Below are 22940 nucleotides of genomic sequence, written 5' to 3' on the forward strand. Positions count from 1 at the left end.
CCATATGTCCCCGTTTGGCCAGGACAGTTCCCTTTTTAAGCTCTGCCCCAGCCATCCTGACTTTTTTTTTGACAAAAACGGGCATTTATCCCGTTTGCTCTTGCCAACTGATGAGTTGGCAAGAGCAAATGAACAAATGCCCAATTTACCAAAAGAGTCCGATGCGCCCCCCCTAGCAGGGCGTGGAGGAACGTGCGTGTGTGGGGTGGCGACGTGAGGTGTCAGGCAGCAGGGCTGGTAAAAAAATGCTGAGAACCACTATGATAGAGGTCTATAAAACCATGAATGTTGTGGCTAGAGTGAAGTGTTATTTACCCTTTCCCACAATACAGTAAAGGTGCGGGGGGGGACCCACCTGATGAAATTAACATGCAGAACTCCTTGCCATGGTATGTTGTGAGGGTGAAAAATATAACTGGCTTCCACAGAGAATGAGATAAGTTAATAGAGACTAGGTCCATCAAGAGTTATTAGTGAAGTTGGTCAGTGATGCAATCTCATGCTTAAGGCAAGCCCTAAATCTCTGACCACACAGAGACCAGGAGTGGAAGATGAGGGTGGATCACGCCAAATTGTCCTGTTCTGTACACTCCACTGGGCTACATGGACCATTGGTCTGACCCTCTATGGCCTTCTTACAGGAAATCATGGGGATGAAAGAGTTAATTGCTCTGCTGCCTAAGATCATCTAGAATAACCAGATAGGCCAGTATGAATACTCTTTTTGTACAATTAAATATTAACACAGAAAACATGGGTAATTAGTTATTCTAATTCCTTCGTTTGGGAATGAACTCATGCATGAAAAAAATGAAACTTGAAAATATATCTGAATTTTATTTTCTACATTATGCAAGCCTTGCCTTAGCAAATCGCTAATACTAAAAACATATAAAACCAAACAGCTAGGTGAATACAAAGTAGCCCCCGGCTGGAAAAACACCTCACTAACACATTGAGCTCTAAATATATAGTAAACAGTATTTTTCAAAGCTCTGTTCTTCTTTTTACAATGTAAGCTTTAGCCATCAAGAGAAGTTCAAGTAGCAAAGTCCAACCACAATTCTGCTTTTTTCACAACAATAGGTAACAGCCTCACTGAAGTGAAGCCTCAGAAAACTGGGTAGAAACTCATAAATGTTCCTCTCCATAGAACTCTTTAGTAAAAGGCAAAAGATTTATACAATCTGAAGAGAAACCAGAGTATGCAGGGTATGCTGTAGAGGCGTTGCCGGGGCAAAATGCAAGCTTCTCTCCTTCCCCAGCAGAAGTTGGTCCACAATACAAGCTATTACCTTGTCTCTCTGATATTCTGGATTCCTGGGACTGGACCCCTCTACAACTATAGGGCCAGGGCCGACTCCAGGCACCAGCGAAGGAAGCAGGTGCTTGGGGCGGCCAATGGAAAGGGGCGGCACGTCCGGATCTTCGGCGGCGAGTCCCTCAGTCCCTCTCTTCCTCTTTGAGCTGACGCCAAAGTGCCGCCGAAGAGGAAGAGAGGGAGCGAAGGATCCATGCCGTCAAATTGCCACAGAAGAATAAAGTGGCGCGATTGAGCAGCCGCCGAAGTGCCAACGATCAGCTTTATCTTTTTTTTTTTTTTTTTTTCCGCTTCACCACTTGGGGCAGCAAAAAAGCTTGAGCCGGCCCTGTATAGGGCATGCAAGAAACTGCAGTGTTATTGAAATCAGGTTACAGCTTTGTTGGGCCCCTCCTTTTCTGAGATGGGCTGCAGCACGTGATGCAGCCTCCCGCCCGTCGGGGAGAGAGGGCCCAGCAGAGGCCTCAATGGAGACCGGGCAGCACTTCGGCAAGGGCACCTGGTGGGGCTGGCTGCGGAGCTCTTAGCGCTGAAGAGCCGGGGCTTCCCAGGGGAGAGGCCTGCCCGGAGGGGCGGAGCTGTGTGAACATGTGTGTGAGCAGAGCATTGTGGGAGCTGGAGCAGGCTGCCGGGCAGGGCCCGAAATTGGCATCCGCGGCTTGGTGTGTAGAAGGGTGGGGCCCCGGGGCCATGTCGGGGCACCTCGCGGCAGTGGGGGCTGGTGGTCGGGGGGGGCGGGCCCCACCATGGGTTGAGAGTGTGGGGCGAGTGAGGGCAGGCGGCGGTTGGGCACAAGGAGCTCATACTTACTTGGCATGGACAGGTCCGGCTCTAACTTTTTTGCCGCCCTAGGCAAAAAAGAAGAGTGCCGCCCCGCTGTAACACCCCTCCCCCCCCAGCGCTGCGCCACCAACCCCCCCCCCCCCCCCGAGTGCGCACCGAGCCGCTCAAACCCCCAACCTCCCCCGAATGCCGGGCCGCTCAAACCCCCGCCCCCCCCGAGCACCGCGCCGCCCAAACCCCCGCCCCCCCCGAGTGCCGCGCCAGGCCGCCCAAACCCCCGCTCCCCCCCCGCGCCGGACCGGGCCGCCAAAGCACTGCCCCCGCCCCAGCACCGCACTGCCGAAACAATTACAAAAAACCCCCAAAACCCTCAAGCACCGCCCAGCCGAAAAAAAAGAACACCGCCAGCGCCCCCCGCCACCCCAACATTGGCCGTCCCTTCTAAGGTGCCACCCAAGCACGTGCTTGGTTGGCTGGTGCCTGGAGCCAGCCCTGGGCATGGGAGATACTATTGTCACGAAGGTGGTTTTCCCAGGGTGAGGCTCATTCATTGCACTGCGGGTGTGCTGACCCCTGCAATTTCCCCAAATGTGGGAAACTCAACTGCATAATTTGTGATAGTGGGGGACTGCATTTGTGTTTTCCCCTGGCACTCAGTGAAAGAAAGAAAGGAAAACTTCAGTGAGTGCTGTTTATAAAGTGCTCTAAGTTTTACCCACTCCCTTATTCTGCAGGTTGCTCTAGAAAGGTTTGCCCCCCCCCCCCCCCCCGTGCCCTGTCTTAGCTCAAGGGGAGCTGCCTCTTTCCTTGCTTGCCGCTTTTTGTCCATCTCTCCTTCTTGGGCTTGAGGACGGCCTGTCAAAAACACCTGTCTCACCTGGTCCCCTCGTCCAACATGCAGGCTCGCCCCCTGGGGCCGCTGTGGCTTTTGCTGTCTGTTCTTTCTCTTGGTGGCAATCCTGTCTGTACTACGGAGACTAGGCTGGCACAACCCCATCGTGGTTACCTCCCTGAATGCTCTTAGCTACGCTGCGGGGTAGGTTGGCGTAGCTGTGTCACCCAGGAATGGGTTTCCCTATTACACACCCCTGAAGGACGGAGTTATTTTGACGTAACTGTTCAGCATGCACCAACCTTCAGGCCTGGTCTGCCCGGGGAACATAAGTCGGCACAGCTTCATCAGTCCAGGCCGCTAATGGAAGAATTCTTCCGTCAACCTAGCTCCTGCCTTTTGGGAAGGTGGATGGCCTACACCAACAAAAAAAAAACCCTCTCCAGGACCCTTCTCCAGGAACAGTGCCCTTCTGTTTGGGGAGACTATGCTGGTTAAAAAAAGAGAAATAGTTTCACTGCCTTTCTCTGTAATAAGGTTGGCTTTGTATTGCTTCCCTTGTGTCTCCTTATAGCAGTTGTGTTCTGAAATCTTTAGGATTTTACTTCATTTATGATGAAATCTTGCTGTAACTTTATTCTAATTTTACATGAGTAAGTAGACATGAGCTTTTTTGTGTGTTATTGAAGGATTGTTTAAAAAGTTGAGATTCCACTTTCTCCTGCCTTTCAGTTAAATTTCCTCTAAAAGCCAACGTAAAACCTCCACTTCCCTCATAACTATCTCAAATATAAAGTTCTCAAGCATACATAAGATACTGACAGTTTCACTCAATACCAATCCAGTACCTTGCTCTTTCCGGTCTAATCACTGCACACACATGCTATACCCTCCCTACCCTGAGCTAAATCCCGACTATTGCGCTCAGTACAGGAAAACGAGAATTGAGAGGTAAACTGTGCAGGAGTGTAAGGATGCTGGTTCAGGATGATCTTTTTTCCCACCTCGTCCGTGACGACGATGTCTGGGCGCAGTGGGCTGTCGGTGACGGTGCGGTTGACAGTGATCTCTCCCAGACGCGGGTTGATGGCCTTCACTAGACGATCCTGGACGGCGTTGTGGCGTAGCTGCCAGGCTCTGGCGTGGGGCTTGCAGCAGCATAGGACGTGGGGCAGGGTTTCATTGACGTACCCGCACTTCCTGCAGCGTTTGTCCCGGTTCCCGTGGCGGATGGCACCGTTGAGCGGGACGCAATTCAGCCGGGCGCGGTGAATGAACCGCCAGTCGGCGAACCGGGTGAAGCTGCCTGTGGGGAGGAAGTGGTTGCTGGAGTCCCACTTGCTGGTTACTTCGAAGACTTTACCCTGGTCCGGCTTTTTCTTCAGGGCGTCCACGTAGAGCGCGTGGACGGCAGCCTTCAGGGATCTCTCCAGCACGCCTCTGGCTCCGGGGGTGACGATGATGTTGTCCTCCATTCCGATCCGCGGTATCAGGACTCCCAGCTCCTGCCGTTCCTCGTTCCATTCCCAGCGGCAGCCCAGGCGCTTTCCCAGCTGGCGCGTGGCATTGCGGGCGCGGGTCCACAGCGAGGCGAATTCGCCCCTGACCCAGGCGAAGTCGCCATCCAGGGAGCCGCTCAAGAAGGTGGCCACATCTCGGTCGGAGGGAGGTCTGCCGATTCGTTTCTCAGTGGCAGCGTGTAGGGCGGTCGTTGCAACGTTCTTCACTTTGGCGTCCGGGCACGTCAGGAGGCGGAAGGCGTGCGTGAGGACCGAGATGTCACAGAGGTCTCCCATACAGGCACCACCGTGCCTGTGCTTGATGTATACGAGTTCGTTGCTGGCTCTCCGGGGCAGGGACAGCCAGTTTTTGACCAGCTTCCGGATAGCGTTGTCCGCCTTGTTGAGGGGCACCTTTGCCACGGCGGATCCCCTCAGGACGAAGGCGATGCGGGGGATCAGGAAGGTGTTGAGGGCGTTGATCTTCTGCCACGGCGCCAGCAGGGATGTGTCGATTTTGGCGGCGTCCTGCAGGATCTCCCTGATGGTGTCCTCGGGGGTCTGCCGGACGCGGAAGCCTGTCAGCGTGCCGAGGTGCTGGTATGCCTGCCCCTCCACCAGGGGAACGACGGACTCGCCCTGGATGAGGAACTCCGTCATCAGTACCGAGTCCCTCTTGCTCCCGTCAACATGGAGGGACGCACACTTCTTGGCATTGAAGCGGAGTCCCGTCCAGTCCGCGGCTCTCCCGATGGTGTTGAGCATGCCCTGGAGCCTCTCGGGGTCGTCCGCGATCAGGACCAGGTCATCCGCGTAGGCCAAGACGCTCACCCTCTCACCGTGCAGGTCGAAGCCGTCGGCGCTGTCGGAGATCGCCCGCAGGAGCGGCTCCATGGCAAGGTTGAAGACGATGGGGCTGAGGGGGCAACCCTGCTTCACGCCGCTGTGGATTGGTATCTCTGCGGTCTCCCCTTCTACCGAGCTGATGGTGGTGCTGCAGCCCTCATATAGCTCCCGGATCAGGTGGAGAAAGGTCTCTGGCATCCCAAACTCCTGTAGGGTGTCGAAGATGTGATGGTGGGGGATGGACCCGAAGGCGTTGGCCAGGTCGAGCCACTCTATCGAGCACTGCCTCCGCGTTCTCCTGGTCGCCTGGATGACGGTCTGGAGCAGGAAGTTGTGCTCGTAGCACCCCTCCGACGGCATGAAGCCCTTCTGGGCGGGGCTGATGGCTCCCCCGGTCGTCGCCCATTCCGTGATCCTGGCTGCCAGGCAGCTGGCGTACAGTTTGTACATGGTGGAGCAGAGGGAGATGGGTCTCCAGTTGCTGGGGTCATTCCGCTCGCCCTTCTTGTGAATCAAGACGGTCATGGCCTTCTTCCAGGAGGTGGGGGATCGGCCGAATCGCTTGCACAAGTTAAAGATGTTGGAGAGCAGGAGGCAGCCGGGGTCCCGCTTCTTGAGGAGGCTGTAGGGGATGCTGTCTTTTCCGGGTGCAGTGTTCTTGGTTCTGGAGAGCCTGGCCGTCACCTCTTTAGGGGTGAAGTCGGCCTCCAGACCATCCGCGTCGGGAATGCGGGGCAGGGGGCGGAGGCACTCCGGGCGCTGCGCGTCGTTCCTGGGCACGCCGCCGAACACTCCGAGGAAGTAGTTGTAGAGGCGTTCGGGCGGGATCGTGCAGTACGACGGGGGCCCGTCGAGGATCTCTCTTACGGCCTTGAGGCGGTTCGTACGGTACAGCTTCTGGATCCTTGACGCCGCTGCCGGGTCGAAACGGCAGCCGGTGTTCCTCCTTCCAGCTCCCCGGGTGTTGTTGTCACGGTGTGGGGCGGGCCATCTGGGGGCAGGCCGGGTGGTCTCCTGGTTCGGTGTCCTCCTGAAGGCAATCTCCGCGGACAGCTCGCGGGTGAGCCTGTCGACGAGCGAGTCGAATTCCGCAAAGGAAGCTGCCGCTTGGAGCTCCTCGATCCAGGCGGCCTGCTAAGGCGTGGCTGGCCTAGTCTTTGGCCGCTGGTCCTCGGGCTCCTCGGTCGGCGTGGGCAGCGAATTTGTCATGTGGTCGATGGGTTGTCTCACTTGTGGGTCGGGGGACTCCTCGGTTGGGTCCCGGGGCGTAGTCGCTGGTGGGGTAGGATCGCCACTGGTTGTTGGCGAAATCTGGACCGGGTCAAGGGGGGCGGGGGTGATGCCAGGTCTTCCGTGTGCGGCTGCTGTCTGAGGGGTTGTCGCGGAAGCGTGTGACCTTCTGGCAGCAGAGATCGGCCTGGTGGCCTCCGGGGCCGTGCCGGTCCGCCGGACGATGGGGGTCTGGTGCTGCGGCCCAGTTGTGGCGTTGACTCCTCTGGCAGCAGTAGTTTGCGGAGCGAGCTAGGGGGTGGACCCCGTTCCCTCGGCAGGCGGGGTTCGCGGTGCAGGTTGAGGAGTCGCGTTCGCTCTTCCTGCGGTTGGCGCCCGTAGGGTGGCCTGTGGGCCGGCATCGGTTCCGCGGGGGGCAGGATTTCGGGCGGCCACGCGTGGTGGGGCGCTGACCCTTCTTGGGATGGGGTTGCGCTGGTTGGGCGTCGGGAGGGCACTGAGACGCCTCAGCTCAGAGAGCTTACGGGCTACCTGGGTGGATGTGAAAGGTGTCCAGCTGGCAGGGGCTCGGTTGACGTTGCCTGCTGTGGGAGGTGCCGTCTCGACGGTGGAGCCCTGGTCCAGCAGCTGGAGGGTTGGAGTGGGTTTTAAGGTGGCGGTTGGCGGGGGTGCCCCGTTTCCTCGCGGCGCAGGAGCAGCGGGCCGGGGCACAGGAGGGCGAGGGGCCTGAACCAGAGTTGTCACTGAACGGGCTCTCTTGCAGCTGACCTGGTGTGCCTTGCATCTCTTCTGAGATTCGAAGGGCAGGTTGCAGAGGGCGCAGCTGAAGGTGGTGGATTTGCCATGGCACCTCTTCAAGTGCCTGGTGACTCCTCCGAGGAGTTGGAAACGTCGGGGCGGCAAGCAGATGGGGCAGGTGAGCGCACCAGCGGCAAGGGGGTATGTGAGGTAGATGGTGTCTTCGTCAGCCCCCTGCGGAGCGGGGGTCTCAGTGGTAGTAGAGGTTTCTCCAGTAAGGGTGTCCGGCAGGGGGTCGGGAGGGGACTGCTGGGGACCAGGGGGTGTGACTGGTGCCCGCTGGGGGACAGGGGAGCTGTCTCGCGATGGCTGGAGCTGCTGGGGAGCAGGGGGCGTGTCCGGGAACCGCAGGAGAACTGGGGAGGCATCTCGTGGTGGCTGGGGCGTGTGGCAGAGTTCCCTTGACAGCCGGGGTACATGGGGGGGAGTGTTCAGTAGTTGCGGCTGCTGTGGGGCGGTGCGGGGGTCTCTCGTTGGCTGGAGCAGCAGGAGTGTGGAGGGGGTCCCCAGCGGTTGGGGTGGTAGGGGAGTGATTGGGGGGTCCCCCGGTGGCTGGAGCAGCTGGTGGACAGCGGGGGAGTCACTCGGCAGCTGGAGTGCCAGGTGATGGGGGGGCAGGTCTCCCAGGTTCCGCGGCAGTTGTTGTACTTAAAGTACTGCACAGGATCTTTTCAGGGGGAATAAGACAAAACGCCACATTTATTAGTAATACATGTATTCACTAACACTGTATTATATGCATATAATATATTACACTTACATACACACACACACACACACAAACACACTCCGTCTTGTTGTTACCAATTAGTTGCTCCCCTTAACTTCACTGGCCAGGTGAGTTAGATGGGGGAGGGGGTGGAGCCGGGCTTCTGCCGATCCAGATCGATGCTCCCATGTTGACAAGACGAGACCCGGGGTCCTCTGCAAGACACCTCACTTTTATAGAAGCTTTCCTCTTATGCAAATCTATACCAGATTTAAACTTTGTGTCTGTGTCCATTGGTCCTTTGTGCTGCTTTCTTTTGAGTGTTGTCCCAATGCTGCAAAGAGGGTGTTTCCAAAAGAAGGTGCTTGCTTCTAACCCCCGAGGCCTTGGGTATGTCTGCTTGTCTTTAATGAGCCCACTTGACACGTTTTATTGTCCTTGGGTCTGGCTCCCAGCCCCTCTCCAACAGTTGAGGCTGTCTGGAGGTGCTGCCTTCCATGCCTTGCTCATCCACACCTCATTTATTCAACAGGGCAATTGATTAAGAGTGGGGGGGAGAGCTCTTGTTCTACTGCTAGCAAAAAGAAATTTTTCTTCTATCTTATTCTATCCTTAGGGGCTATAATATTATACCAAGGGCAATGCAAAGTTTCTAAATGAGGCTTTGATACAAAGTCCCATGAAAACAGAGGTCACACGTGGGTAGACCCACCACAAGGTTATATGAAGAGGCACAGTGTAAAGTCATATGAAAATTATCAGAGATTTATCTACACAGTCGGCGGGCAGCGGGTCGGGGTCCTGTCTGCTGGGGCGCATCAGTGGGCTCCTCGGGCACTGTGAGCGGTGGCGGCTGGAGCGCAGGGTGGGAGGCCCCCTGTAGCTCGGGCGGTGGCGGCTGGGGCAGGTGGTGGGGATCCCCTGGCTGCATAGGCGGCAGCTGCGCGGGGCAGGAGACCCCTGGGGGCTCAGACAGCGGCGGCCAGGGCGGGTGGTGGGGATCCTCTGGCTGCATAGGCAGCAGCAGCGCGGAGCAGGAGATCCCCGGTGGCCAAGGCAGCGGTGACTGGGCCACGTGGTGGGGCTCCCCGTGTTGCCCGAGGAGTTGCAGCTGGGGAGCGGAGCAGGAGTCCCCTGGCGGTCGGACCAGCGGCGGCTGCGGCGTGCCGCGGGTCTCCCCGGGCTGCCCAGGCAGTGGCAGCCGGGGAGCGGGGCAGGAGTCTCCGGGCGAGGGTGCGCCGCTCGGGCAGCGGCAGCCGGGGAGCGGGACAGGAGCCCCCGGGCGGCGGCGGCGGAGGCGTGCCGCGGGGCTCCCCGGGCTGCTCGGGCAGCGGCAGTGGCAGCCGGGGAGCGGGGCAGGAGTCCCCCAGCAGCGGCGGCGGAGGCGTGCCGCGGGGCTCCCCGGGCTGCTCCGGCAGCGGCAGCCGGAGACCGGGGCAGGAGTCCCCCAGCGGCGGCGGCAGAGGCGCGCCGCAGGGCTCCCTGGGCTGCCCAGGCAGTGGCAGCCGGGGAGCGGGGCAGGAGTCTCCGGGCGAGGGTGCGCCGCTCGGGCAGCGGCAGCCGGGGAGCGGGACAGGAGCCCCCGGGCGGCGGCGGCGGAGGCGTGCCGCGGGGCTCCCCGGGCTGCTCGGGCAGCGGCAGTGGCAGCCGGGGAGCGGGGCAGGAGCCCGCGGGCGGCGGCGGCGGAGGCGCGCCGCGGGGCTCCCCGGGCCGCTCCGGCAGCGGCAGCCGGAGACCGGGGCAAGAGTCCCCCGGCGGCGGCGGAGGCGCGCCGCAAGGCTCCCCGAGCCATGTAGGCAGCGGTAACCGGGGAGCGGGGCAGGAGTCCCCCAGCGGCGGCGGCGGAGGCGCGCCGCGGGGCTCCCCAGGCTGCTCCGGCAGTGGCAGCCGGGGAGCGGGGCAGGAGTCCCCGGGCGGCTCGGGTAGCGGCGGCTGCGGCACGCCGCGGGGCTCCCCGGGCCGTGTAGGCAGCGGCAACCGGGGCACGGAGCAGGGAACCCCCGCCGGCGGCTCAGGCAGCAGCGGTCGGGGCATGCGGTGGGGCTCCCCGGGCTGCCCAGGCAGTGGTGGCCAGGGCATGGGGCAGGAGTCCCCCACCGGTGGCTGGGGTAGGAGCAGCTGGAGCACGTGGCCCGGCTCCCCAAGGTGAACACCCGGCAGCGGCTGGGGCTCGGGGCAGGGATCCCCCGGCGGCCAGAGCAGCAGCGGCTGGGGCGCGTGGCGGGGGTCCCCAGGCTGCGCCAGCGGGGGCTGCCAGGGCGTGGGGCAGGAGTCCCCCGGTGGCATGGGCAGCCCCCCGGTGGCATGGGCCGTGGGGGAGCCGTGGGAGAGTCCCATGGAGGGATTAGGTGCTGGGGCTCAGTGGGAAGGATACCTGGCCCCAGGGGCAGCAGATGGCCAGCGGGGCTCCTCTCCGGCAGCTGGGGCACATGGGGACGGACTCCTAATGGCAGCATCAGCTGGGCGGCAGTGGATGTCTCGGGCAGCAGGGGAGTGGGGAGGCAGTCTCTCTGCGGCTGCGGCTGCGGCTCTTCCCGCGGCAGGAGCGAGGTAGAGCAGACTCCCGGTGGCTGCAGCCGCTGGTGGTCGGCTGCAGGTTCTTCCAGCGGCTGGAGCACTGCAGGGCGGCCTCCCGGCGGCTGGGGACCGGGGTGTACGTTCCTCCTCTCGGTGGTGTTCCCGCAGGCTGGTATCCGGATGGAAGAGCTTTCTGCAGCAGCATCTTGGGGGCGATTCTCCTTGTTTTCGCACTTCCCTCTGGATCTGCTGGTTTGCCATGGCTCTAAGACACCAAGAGTCTTCTTTCGGGTAGTGATCTGAGAAGATCTCCGGGGAGAACCAGGCTTAACAGCCGGGAGCCTGTGTCAAGCAACAGGCTGTGCTGGGACAGTGGTCAGAGCTTTAGGTTGCATGTTAGAGGTTGCAGGATGCATCCCAGGGCACCATGAGCTCTTCAGGATAGCTGATACAGTGTATCAGTAGAAATTAAGATTAAACTGATATAGATCTAGGTAGTAGCTTATCATGTAGAATTAATAAAGATTAAACTGATAAGAACAGATACTTCACTTGCACCACAGCTCAGCACACAGACATGTGGTAAATATGTTAAATCGTCTGAGCCAGCAGAAAAGATCATTTGTCTTCTCCTATGTTGATGATATTCTAATTTTTGGGAACACCAGGAAACAAGTACAAAAACTTACTGAAAATGTTTTGGCATTAATCCAAGAAACAGGGTTTAAGGTAAACTTAGAAAAAGCGCAATTGGTGCAACCACAGGTCACTTACTTAGGTATAGTGATTGGGAAGGATGGGAGGCAAGTGAATCAGCACAAGGTAAAAGCATTACTGGATATGCCTGCCCCTACAGATGTGCACTCTTTACGAGTTTTGCTGGGTGGGTTCAATTTCCTACGGCCACATATCCATAAATATGCAGAGATTACACTTCCCTTACGGAAGTTATTAAAAAAAAAGACACAATGGGAATGGGGACCAGAACAAGAGTCCACCTTAAATATTTTAAAACGAAAGGCTGTCTCAGCCCCGGCTTTACGCTTCCCTGATGAATCAAAACCCTTCGTTATCAGACTAGCTGCAAATAAGTTTGCATTGGCAGCTACTCTCTTACAAAACAATGAAAAAGGCAAACTAGTGCCTGTAGCATACAATTCTAAAAAACTTCAAGGTGCTGAGCTAAATTTTGACCCTTGTGAGCGTAAATGTGTTGTTCTATGGTTAACCTCTTTACCATGCCTTGCAATATTTGATTCTCTTTTTCTATTTTTTCCTTTTCCCCGACCTGTTCCTCTAACTTCTTTTCTCTTTGTTTGCCCTCCCTGATTGCCTCCCGGAGAGGGTCTAACTGGCTTTGCACCCCTGTCGCTACCACTTTCCATCTTTCTGCCTCTTTTTCCATATGAGTGAGTTTTTCATGCAGGGAGGCATTCTCCTCCTGGCAGGATGCCAGGCGCGAGTATAAATCCCTGCATGCATCCCACAAAAGCCAGATTGCTGCTGAATCCCTTTTAGCTGGAGTAGGCTTGTACAGGATTATATACCTTGCCAGCCTATCCTCCAAATCTGAAATAGTACACACATCTCCCAGCCCCCCTTCAGTCCACGGGCTGTGTCCAAACCTCTGTAGTACTTGTTTAAAGGGTGTGGGCTCTTGGACAAAAGACAGTGTTCCCTGTTTTTCTCTAAAGATGTCTTTAGACTGTGTCTTCCTAAACATTTTCCCTAACAAGTGTGCCATAGCCAAGTACAACACAGGAAACCAAGCTGATAAATATCAGAATACTATAACCTCCAATTCCTAAAGGAGTGACTTACAAATAGCAATTTTCCCTTTTTAACTCCTGAAGGAACAACTTAACCCTTTCTGGGCCAGAGGAAGAGACACCAAGTCTCCCTCTGTATTACTCTGTCTGCTACCACTGAGGGTTCATACACCAATTATATAAATCCTTCCCCGGATTAGATCCTTCCCCGGATCAGAGTGAGAAACACTAAGTTCTCCTCTTTAGCTCAGTCTTCCTACGGCTGAGGGTGTATGTACCTCTACAATACAATTGAAACTTAAACTCCTATATCCTTCAGAGTTTGGTTAATCCTTCCCCGGATCACAGTGAGAAACACTATTTAAACCTAAACTCCTATATCCTTCAGAGTTTGGTTAATTAACTGAAAGTTTACACTCTTTTTCCTATAGTGCCAGGCTTGCTAAAGCTGGCGGTGTGCACACCAGTTTTATAATAACTGTGGATTCTATGCTTGCTCCCCCTTTTGCATTCTCCACCAATAATGTTGTCCCACAAACTTATACAGGATCGTTTTAGGGGTCAAGGCAAAGATGCCACATTTATTATTAATTTGTAACTATTAGCAAATACCTTAATGCTTATACACATACAGTCACACACACACACACACACACACACCAAAATGTTCTGCAGCTGCTGGATAGTTACCAGTCCTGAGTGTAGTTTGAGTTCGCAGCTTGGGATCGTAGCTCGTGACAGCTAACTGGCCAGGAAAGCTGAGCACTAGGGGGAGCCGGGTCTCTGTCGGGCGCTAACCGATGCTCCTTGATGTTGATAGCAGAACGTTACCCAAAGTCTCTCATTTCACCCTTCCTTTTTTATAGGAGTTTTGGATTCAAAGTCCCTAGGTCTCGCTGTGTCACGCCGCCTTTGGGTTTGACTTGATCACCCGTCAATTGCAGGCGTGACTGTCAGCCTGGGACCTGGCTTTGATCTTCCTTCTGTTGTTTCTTTTTAAGGTGGATGCTTCTTGCTTGAGTTAGGGCTGTTGTCTAGTTCTTCAGCCGTTGGTATTTGAACTTTATCTCATCAGGACGGGCCGGTGCTGGAGGTTGATTCTATCACCCATACATCCCTCATTCACACATCTTAACTAGACTAATAAAATTACAGCAGGGTTTGCAAAAATGAAGGTTGCAGCAAGCCCTTACAAAATGGAGTAAGCGTTTTAAAATGGGGTTTGAATTACAATATGACACAGAGGTTACAATGTAGGCAAAATGGCAAGTGTAATGAAAGTTACAATGTAGGCAACAGAAGTTACAATGGATCTGTGGATAACTTAAAAACAATTTCATTCACATTGGTTCTACATTGTCCCCCTTTTGACCCTTCAATCCAGGGGTATTGAATGGGTCACACTTTATGCAATTGTTTTAAGGCTATATATTGGGAAACAATGTGAGCTTGTGGTTTTAGCTTAAAGTACAGCCTTTTTATCCAGCAGCACATACCACACATTATAATTAACATTAAGCTTATCAAAATAAAGAAAACAACAATTGGATGTAACATAATTGTTAAAGTTGAAGACCAGGATGGGGACTATCCCTTTAAAATATTATACCAATGGTGCATCATGATTTGCTCCGCTTGTGCAGATACTTTTAATATTTTAGATTCCTGATGTAAAATAGCCAAACTGCGTGTTTGAACCTGGGTTCGTGTGGCTTTAGTTAGTTGGCTAATTTGTTTATTTTTTTGTATTAGTTTGTACAGACTTGTCCAATTGACTCCCAAAGTGAAGTTAAAGTTTAGAATATTACTGGTATCCAGCGTGTTAGTTTTTTTATTTTTATGAGTTGGGAAGTAATAGGTTAGGGTGGGAGTTTTTAACATAGTGATATTACACATACACTGTTTTACAGGCGGTTCTGAGATGTATTTGTCTTGCCATACAAGCCTCTTTAATTCAATGGCACAGGCACAACTTTTTTTATCAAAATACACTTTTGTGGTACCGTTATTTAGTTTATTTTAGTAACAAGTTGCCAAGCTTTTATGTTGTAAGGAGCAGGGCTCTTTTAATTTTGGTAAGGTGGGACATACCCATTGTTGTGCAGTTTACTTGGAACACAAGCGATGGTTTATGATTTCCCCTTGTTTATTTAAATACATTCCCACCAATCGAGGAGCCCAAAGATGTCTGCCCTGAAGAACTGGGAGGGCTATGAAGGGCCACAGAGTAACTTTATATTTGTGTGGTTGGACCCCTTTTTACTTGTATAGTGATGTGCCCCATGAGGGTTGATGTATACACGTTTGATTCCAGGGCCTTGTACCATCCAGAAACATAAGGGAGGAAAAGGTTATTTTTATGTTTTGTCAGCAGAGGAGTTAAGACTGTTATATCTTTAGCTCGTACCCAGTTTATTTCCCTTTCTGTCAGCATAATAGCTAATATTTGTTGTTCAGAACACCACAATGCTAATGCTGTTTTGTTCGTTATGTCCCTCATGGTGGCATATTGAGCCCAGAATGCCTGATTAACGTGTTTCCAAGTATGCCATTGCAAGTTCATTGTGTCTACCCCAGTTTGCACCAATTCAGCAATCTGGTGCTCTTGTCCCTGGGCAATAGTACGATGCAATGTTTCCACCACACTAGCCTTATTTTTCAGTGCTTCTAGATCTACCGAATTTAGAATTCCGGTCCCTGCTCCTATACCTCCTAACAAGGTATCTGAGGGGATGTTCTGGTTGTAAGGATTTGAACCATGCTTCAAAGAGGGGGGGAGCTATAGTGTGCACATTCTGGCCGACTTAGAGTTAAATTATTTCTGGTCCAGTTTATTGAAAGGTGTAGGGTTACAATTAATGGCGCCACTTGTGCCTCTATGGGAGGCTGCATTTTAAGCAAATGAGGGCAGGGTATTTTTATGGGTTGTGGACCATTTAAAAACAGTACTGTTGTACTTCCTACTAATTTGGTTTCATTTACCCATACTGTTATTGTCCGGGTCTCTAGGGGTCCTGGTTTAAAGGGTTGGAATGTATGGTATCCAGGGAGGACGGGGTGACAATGATGATTGTGGTCCACTATAGGCTGGGTAGGTGAGCTAACCTCAAATATACAATCATGGTCATAAGGTGTGATGTTTACCCAGACATGTAATGTAAGTAGTTCAAAGGGTCCATGTAACGTATGGTTAGATATTGGTACAATTTGGATCTGGTTTCCAGCGGTAAAATTGAACCACTGGATCCCCCAATGCGCATTGGATGTCCCCAAAGTGAATAATTGTGTCAGAAATCCCCAAAATAGTAACATTTTCGCTTCCAGCGGAGTTCTCCTGTAAACGCTTGCACAGTTTGTGAGAGGGAAATAAAATTGTTGATTAGTTTATAATACCAGTATTCCAGTTGGAGGCAATCAGCTGAAGCCCTCTAGATTCCTTATAAGGGATTCGATGCCAGTGATACCTACAAAGGGATGAAGCACATACTATTAAGAAAACAGTTTTATCTGGGATACATGGACCCATTTAAGTTTACCATCTTTCTTAATGCGATATACCAGAGGACTGAGACGGTCAACTATGGAATATGGACCCACCCATTTAGATTTTAAGGTGTGATTTTTCTTACCCAATTTTAAATGCATTACTTGATTTTCAACTTTTCATAAAGAGGGTTTATTGGTTCTTTGTTTTTGCATTTTTTTATTTATATGTTTAATAGCCTGATTGATCCTGTACTGCAATGTGGTTTTATCCTTTTGTAATTATTTTAGCCATTGGAAATAATCATTCTGGTTGGCTGTAGGATGATTCTCTGGGTGTACAGTAAAATGTTCAGGATCAATCATTAACTTTATTGGTTGGCTGGATCTTAGTCCTTAGCCTGTCACTACTGCGAATGGCAGCTAAGATCAGAGGTAGTTTTTCAGGCCAGTCCTTACCAGTATGGTTTACTACTTTTCGCAGCGCCTCTTTAATTGTGCGATTCATCCTTTCCACCTGGCCAGAGGACTGGGGTCGGTATGGAATGTGGAATTTTTGGGTGATCCCTAGGGCTTGTAACATTATTGTGAAAATTTGTCCCACACATGCACCTCCATTATCTGAGTCTATGACCTCAGGGGTTCCATATTTGCACACCACTTCAGTGAAGAGCTTTTTAGCTGCAGTTCTAGCACTGTTATCCCTAGTGGGGAATGCTTCCACCCAACCTGAAAATGAATCTATAATAACCAGCAAATATTGGAATTTTTTTTTACTTCTAGGCAACTTATTAATAAAATTTATTTGCATTCTGTGCCATGGTCCCAACTGTTTTTGGTGCATCATTGGTTGCCAGTGCGGGGGACGGGCTTTCTCCTTTGCACAGCGCACACAATTTTGCAGCCACATTTTTACATCATCCTCCACCCCTTCCCAGTCTGCTACCTGCCTTAGCCTCCTTAAGGTCCCTTTTGTCCCCTCATGCATGAACCACGCTGATTAGCTTCTGCCGTTTCGTTTTCTTCAGAGTTCGGCTGCAATAATTATTCACATTGCTAGATGGCAGCAGAGTGCCAGACATGCTTGGACCACAGCTCAAAGAGCCAGGAAGCAACGGCTTTCACCAGGCGGTTCTGGATGGCGTTGTGGCGCAGCTGCCAGGCTCTGGAGTGGGGTTTGCAGCTGCACAGGACGTGGGGCAGGGTCCCGTTGGGGTAGCCGCACTTCCTGCAACGCTTGTCTCGGTTCCCGTGGCGGACGGCTCCGTTGAGCGGGACGCAGTTGAGCCGGGCACAGTGGCTGAACCGCCAGTCGGCGAAACAGGTGAAGCCGCCCCCAGGAAGGAAGTGGTTGTTGGCGTCCCACTTGCTGGTCAACTCAAAGGCTTTCCCCTGGTCTGGTTTACACTTCAGGGTTTCCACGTACAGCAAGCGGATGGCAACCTATTACCAACCTCCCTCCCCCCACCCCAAAACAAACAAAGAAACAAAAAACCCACCCCCAAAGAGACCCACAGTCTAGAAAAGCAGACTGTTGAAAAAACTCACAGCAGAAAGAAGGCAGCTAGCTAACTTCTTAAACAGAGTCAGAAAACACCCCCAAGAAAGCATAACAGCATCTTGTCATTAAAAGAACACCCAAAGCACTGCTGGAGATTTCAGCTTTTTCAACTACTTGATAAAAATCTACTTTGAAGAAGCTTCTTCACAGTAAAATTCTTTCTGCTTTTCTAACCAGAACATTCTCCCCAAGAGGAGATGCACCGTTCCTGGAGACACTGCAATACCAGGTCAATGCATGGGGTGGACAAAGCAAGCTCCTATTCCATCCCCCTGTTTCAAAAATCAATTTAATATACAGTCCTCAAATAAAGGACATATCAGATATTAAACTGATAAGAACAGACACTACACTTGGACCACAGCTCAAAGAGCCAGGAAGCGATGCAGAAGCTCTGCGACGCACGCACACCCCCTGCTCCCACCGCTTTCTACCGCACCGTGACGAGCTCCCAGACACGCAACCACCATAACTAGGTAACTCTAAGTGAGGATCACTTCCCCGAAATGACTCCAGTGGAAGATTTCAAAGCAAGAAAACCCTTAACGCACGATTCTGTTCAAAGACAGACAAGTCTTGCAGCCGCCTTCCTCTCGCTGGTTTCCCTGTACGCTCCTAATTTGCATAAACTCACCCACTGACCCGTGACTGGCAATCTCTCACTGTTAACTCTTTCAGCAAAAAAAAAAGGGGGGCAAAGAAAGCCTATATTATCTATCCCTTTCTTATACAGAAGCCGTTCCATACCCCCTCCCTCATCATTTTTGTTGCCCTTTTCTGAATCTTTCCAATTCCAATATATCTTTTTTCTTTTTGAGATGGGGCGACCACATCAGCACACAGTATTCAAAGTGTGGGGGTGCCGGGGATTTCTACAGAGGCGATATGATGTTTTCTGTCTTATTATCTATCCCTTTCTTAATGATTCCCAACACTCCGCTGCACATTGAGTGGATGTTTTCAGAGAACTATCCACAACGACTCCTAGATCTCTTTCTTGGGGGGTAACAGCTAATTTAGATCCCATCGTTTTAGAGGTATAGCTGGGATTATGTTTTCCAGTGTGCATTACTTTGCATTTATCAGCACTGACTTTCCTCTGCCATTTTGTTGCCCCGTCACCCAGTTTCGTGAGATCTCTGTGTAGCTCTTCGCAGTCTGCTTTGGACTTCACTATCTCGAGTAGTTTTGTATCACCTGCAGATTTTGCCACCTCGCTGTTTACCTCTTTTCCCAGATCATTTATGAATAAGTTGAACGGTACCGGTCCCAGTACAGACCCCTGGGGGACACCTGGGGGTAAGAGGGAAGATCCTCTTCTGACACTGGCAGGCCAGGTGCCAGCTCATGCCAAGGCCCCTCGGCCTTACTGAAAAGTGACAAATGCATGGCTGGAAACTAGTCTTGCTCACCTGTTTGTTAGTGTTGTTAAAACAGGCGTTCGATTTATAAAAATGTGTTTCGTGTTTAGACTTTATGAAAAGCTTGTGAGTGGCTGCATCATTATTCTCACCTATACTATCTGTAGCCCACGTTATAAGGCGATAGATAAGCGCTGGCACTAAAACTGTAAAGCCCCTTGCCGCCGCCAGTCAGGAGAGAAGCATTGCCAAGTGTGAAATGCTAGTTTACCAGAAGAGGAGTGTAAGGATGCTGGTTCTGGCGCGACCCAACTGACAGGGCCAATTCGGGACAAATTGCTTAAAGCAGGGCAGTTACAGCCCAAGGCTGGGGTTTTCCCACCTCTAAGGCAAACCAAACCAGCCCGACAGGGAGGACTTTGGTTTTACCCCACTGGCTAACCACGGGTCACACGAGCAATTCCCTTCTACACTCCAGTTTCCCAGTTATGGGGACCAGTGCCACTCGTTCTGGGGACAAATGGTTATGAAAACCAATACCCCAGTAAAAGAAAAGAGGTTCTCTTGATCCCAAAGGACCAAGGCCCAGACCCAGCTCAATACACAAATCAGATCTTACCCACAAATCACGCTGTTGCCAATCCTTTAGACTCTAAAAAAAAAAAAAAAAAAATCGAAAGGTTTCTTCATAAAAAGGGAAAAGCTCTAGATGAGAGCTAGAATTGGTTAAATGGAATCAATTACAGACAGTAATGGCAAAAAAAAAAAATCGAAAGGTTTCTTCATAAAAAAGGGAAAAGCTCTAGATGAGAGCTAGAATTGGTTAAATGGAATCAATTACAGACAGTAATGGCAAAGTTCTTGGTTCAGGCTCGTTAGCAGTGATAGAATAAACCGCAGGTTCAAATCAAGTCTCTGGAGCACATCCCCCGCTGGGATGGGTCATCAGTCCTCTGTGTAGAGCTTCCCTTTGTAGCAAAGTCCCTCCAGAGGTATGAAGCAAGATTGAAGACCAGATGGAGGAGCTGCAGCAGCTTTTTATATTCTCTTGCCATGTGGTCTTTCTTTCTTTGTTCCAAAGACAAGCATTCCATCACCATGGCATGGAAAAACCTCAGAGTTCTGTCCATAGGCAGGTCCCTGCATACCTTGCTGAGACACAAGGCGTGTCTGCCTTCTCTCAGTGGGTCAATGGTATATCTGATGGTCCTTAATGGGCCATCAAGCAGGCTAGGCAGAGCTGACACCAACTTGTCTGGGATGTCACCCGGAAGGAGAGCATACCTTTGAAATACGGACAGTATACAGCCAATATTCATAACTTCAACTACCAAAATGATGCACACATACAGAGAGCATAATCATAACCAGCCAACCATCACCTTGTCTTAGACACCTCATTTGACCCCCTTTAAACAAGATTTGGTGCGACCACATCAGGGACCTTGGTTGCAACCATGGTCTTTACGGCCCCAGTTCAAGTCAATAACGTGACAAGGAGTCATCTCCTTTCCAACGAGAGAAGGCCCCGAGACATCAGACAAGCCACTGTGGATCATCCGTGGACAAAAGACTTGGTTGATTGCTCCCCGTCACACGCCCACCAGGAGGCGGAGACCCGCACAAACGCTTGCCCCATCCGCTTGAGCTCGGGGGGGGAGGGGGCTGGCGGGAAAGAACGGAATAAAAATCCCTGTCGAGAAGAAACTGTTGCCCCTATGCTGCTTGGACTTCAGGGAGATGGCACGCCTTCTAAGCGTAAGCAAGGGATCCCGGCTGTTTGGCTAGGGTTAGCCCTAAGGGACATACGGAGCTTGCGTGTTACAGCAGCTTCTACTACTTTGTGAAACCTCAGACTGTAACTCCTTTGTGTGAGTATGTTTACCTGCTTTAACCTGGTAAATAAGTGTCTTATTTCTTTTCCTAGTTAGTAAAGAGATTCAGCTAGTTTATTGGCCACGCACGTTGTCTTCGGGTTGAGATCTGAGGTGCAATTGACCCGGCTCAGTGACCGGTCCGAGTGACCGGAATATTGTTATGGTTTTTGGTGCAAGGCACCGTCTGTCACAAAGGCAGGCTCACCTGGGTGGCAAGATAGATTCAGGCTGCCCATGGGGGCTGCCTGTGACTCCATGTTAAGGCTGTTCTAGTGCCCGAGGAGTTCACACTTGATACTTGGTTGGTGAAATCGAAATCTGGAACACACAGCCGTGAGGAGCCCCGCTGTCTGCCAGCCCCGGGCGCTTAGAAAGGTAAGTTTCTAGCTTGCCTGGTTCAGAAACCGGAAGGGAAATAAAGAGAGCCCACTTTTTTTGGAGAGAGAATCCTCATGATTTTTAAGCCAATCTTGTGATTTTGGGGAGTCTGACTCATGATTTTCCAATGGTGAGGGTGGCAACACTGAGAAGTTACCGATTATCATTTAGCATTTACATTACAGCAGGTTTGGGGTCGGGGGTGGGAGATCAGGATTGGGACCCGTGCGTGCCGGGTGCAGCACGCCACCTGATGCCTTGCCTTGATCTTACAAACCAAGGTACACGGAACGTAGGCCGGGTGGGGAAGAAGTCTATGTAACTCATGCAGTTGTTGATATACGTGTCAAGATGATGTTAAAAAAAATTGTCGAACAGAGTTTGAGCATAGAAGTTTCTGGTTATCAGGGAATAACATACAGATTATCGAGGGTGCCAAGTCTGGTTTAAGCTAAGGTGGCATGAGGAACACATAATCTGCAATATCCCCGATTGGGAGTAAAAGGTTGATGGGTCAAAGTACAGACATTGAGATATGAGGGTATGAAGTTCATAAAGTGGCTATGTTCGGGTGTGGAATATAATGAGTGGATATGATGATGAGGATGGATTGACCCTCATTTGGTGAGATTTAATGTTCAGGGAGTTTATGGTTCCAGTTCATGTAATCCAACGGAGAAGGTCACTTGGTCCCTTTCTCGTAGTGGGAGAACGATGTCACTCTGGCTCACGCCTCCGGGTACTGTCGGTGGCCGGTGACGTGCTCGATGTAGATGTCCCTGGACCATCGGATGGCGTCTGAGACCATGAGGCGCCGCATGAGACGTGCGTAGCGTCGACCGATCCCGCAGGTCCGCAGCACACGCTCGTTGCAGGGGTCCCAGGCGCCCAGGGCTCCGACAATCAGGGCATCCATCTGCACCTCATAGCCCTTCGCTCTCAGGGTGTCAGTCAGGGGGGTGTACTTTTCCAGCTTACGAGCTCGGGCTTCGCAAAATGCCGGAGTCCTGTTCTCAAAGGAGACCGTGACGTCGGTCTTTTTCTGGGCCTCGTCGGTGACGACCACGTCAGGTCGTCGCTGGCTGTCGGTACCGGGGATGGTGCAGTTCACGGAGATCTCCCCCAGGCGTGGCGCGACGGCTTTCACCAGGCGGTTCTGGATGGCGTTGTGGCGCAGCTGCCAGGCTCTGGAGTGGGGTTTGCAGCTGCACAGGACGTGGGGCAGGGTCCCGTTGGGGTAGCCGCACTTCCTGCAACGCTTGTCTCGGTTCCCGTGGCGGACGGCTCCGTTGAGCGGGACGCAGTTGAGCCGGGCACAGTGGCTGAACCGCCAGTCGGCGAAACGGGTGAAGCCGCCCCCAGCGAGGAAGTGGTTGCTGGCGTCCCACTTGCTGGTCAACTCAAAGGCCTGATCTGGTTTACGCTTCAGGGTTTCCACGTACAGCAAGCGGATGGCAACCTATTACCAACCTCCCTCCCCCCCCAAAAACCAAACAAAGAAACAAAAAACCCACCCCCAAAGAGACCCACAGTCTAGAAAAGCAGACTGTTGAAAAAAATCACAGCAGAAAGAAGGCAGCTAGCTAGCTTCTTAAACAGAGTCAGAAAACACCCCCAAGAAAGCATAACAGCATCTTGTCATTAAAAGAACACCCAAAGCACTGCTGGAGATTTCAGCTTTTTCAACTACTTGATAAAAATCTACTTTGAAGAAGCTTCTTCACAGTAAAATTCTTTCTGCTTTTCTAACCAGAACATTCTCCCCAAGAGGAGATGCACCGTTCCTGGAGACACTGCAATACCAGGTCAATGCATGGGGTGGACAAAGCAAGCTCCTATTCCATCCCCCTGTTTCAAAAATCAATTTAATATACAGTCCTCAAATAAAGGACATATCAGATATTAAACTGATAAGAACAGATTTAAATTTTATTAGGGAATATTTAAAAGAAATAAACGATACAGAAAATTTGAAG

The 22940-nt window shown here is 52.2% G+C and overlaps 4 non-coding genes across 4 annotated transcripts; 1 reads left to right on the forward strand and 3 right to left on the reverse strand.

The window, feature by feature from the left end:
* Positions 1–1091: 1091 nt before the first annotated feature.
* LOC112059130 (U5 spliceosomal RNA) lies at positions 1092–1207 on the reverse strand. The gene has a single exon (XR_002888355.1). It is a non-coding gene; the product is annotated as a U5 spliceosomal RNA (small nuclear RNA).
* Positions 1208–2592: 1385 nt separating this feature from the next.
* LOC112059127 (U1 spliceosomal RNA) lies at positions 2593–2753 on the forward strand. The gene has a single exon (XR_002888353.1). It is a non-coding gene; the product is annotated as a U1 spliceosomal RNA (small nuclear RNA).
* Positions 2754–17540: 14787 nt separating this feature from the next.
* On the reverse strand, positions 17541–17733 carry LOC135981968 (U2 spliceosomal RNA). The gene has a single exon (XR_010599187.1). It is a non-coding gene; the product is annotated as a U2 spliceosomal RNA (small nuclear RNA).
* A 4999-nt stretch (positions 17734–22732) lies between these two features.
* LOC112059117 (U2 spliceosomal RNA) lies at positions 22733–22918 on the reverse strand. Its single transcript, XR_010599190.1, has one exon. It is a non-coding gene; the product is annotated as a U2 spliceosomal RNA (small nuclear RNA).
* Between the last annotated feature and the right edge of the window lie 22 nt (positions 22919–22940).

Source organism: Chrysemys picta, chromosome 2, assembly GCF_011386835.1.
Source record: "Chrysemys picta bellii isolate R12L10 chromosome 2, ASM1138683v2, whole genome shotgun sequence".
NCBI lineage: Eukaryota > Metazoa > Chordata > Testudines > Emydidae > Chrysemys > Chrysemys picta.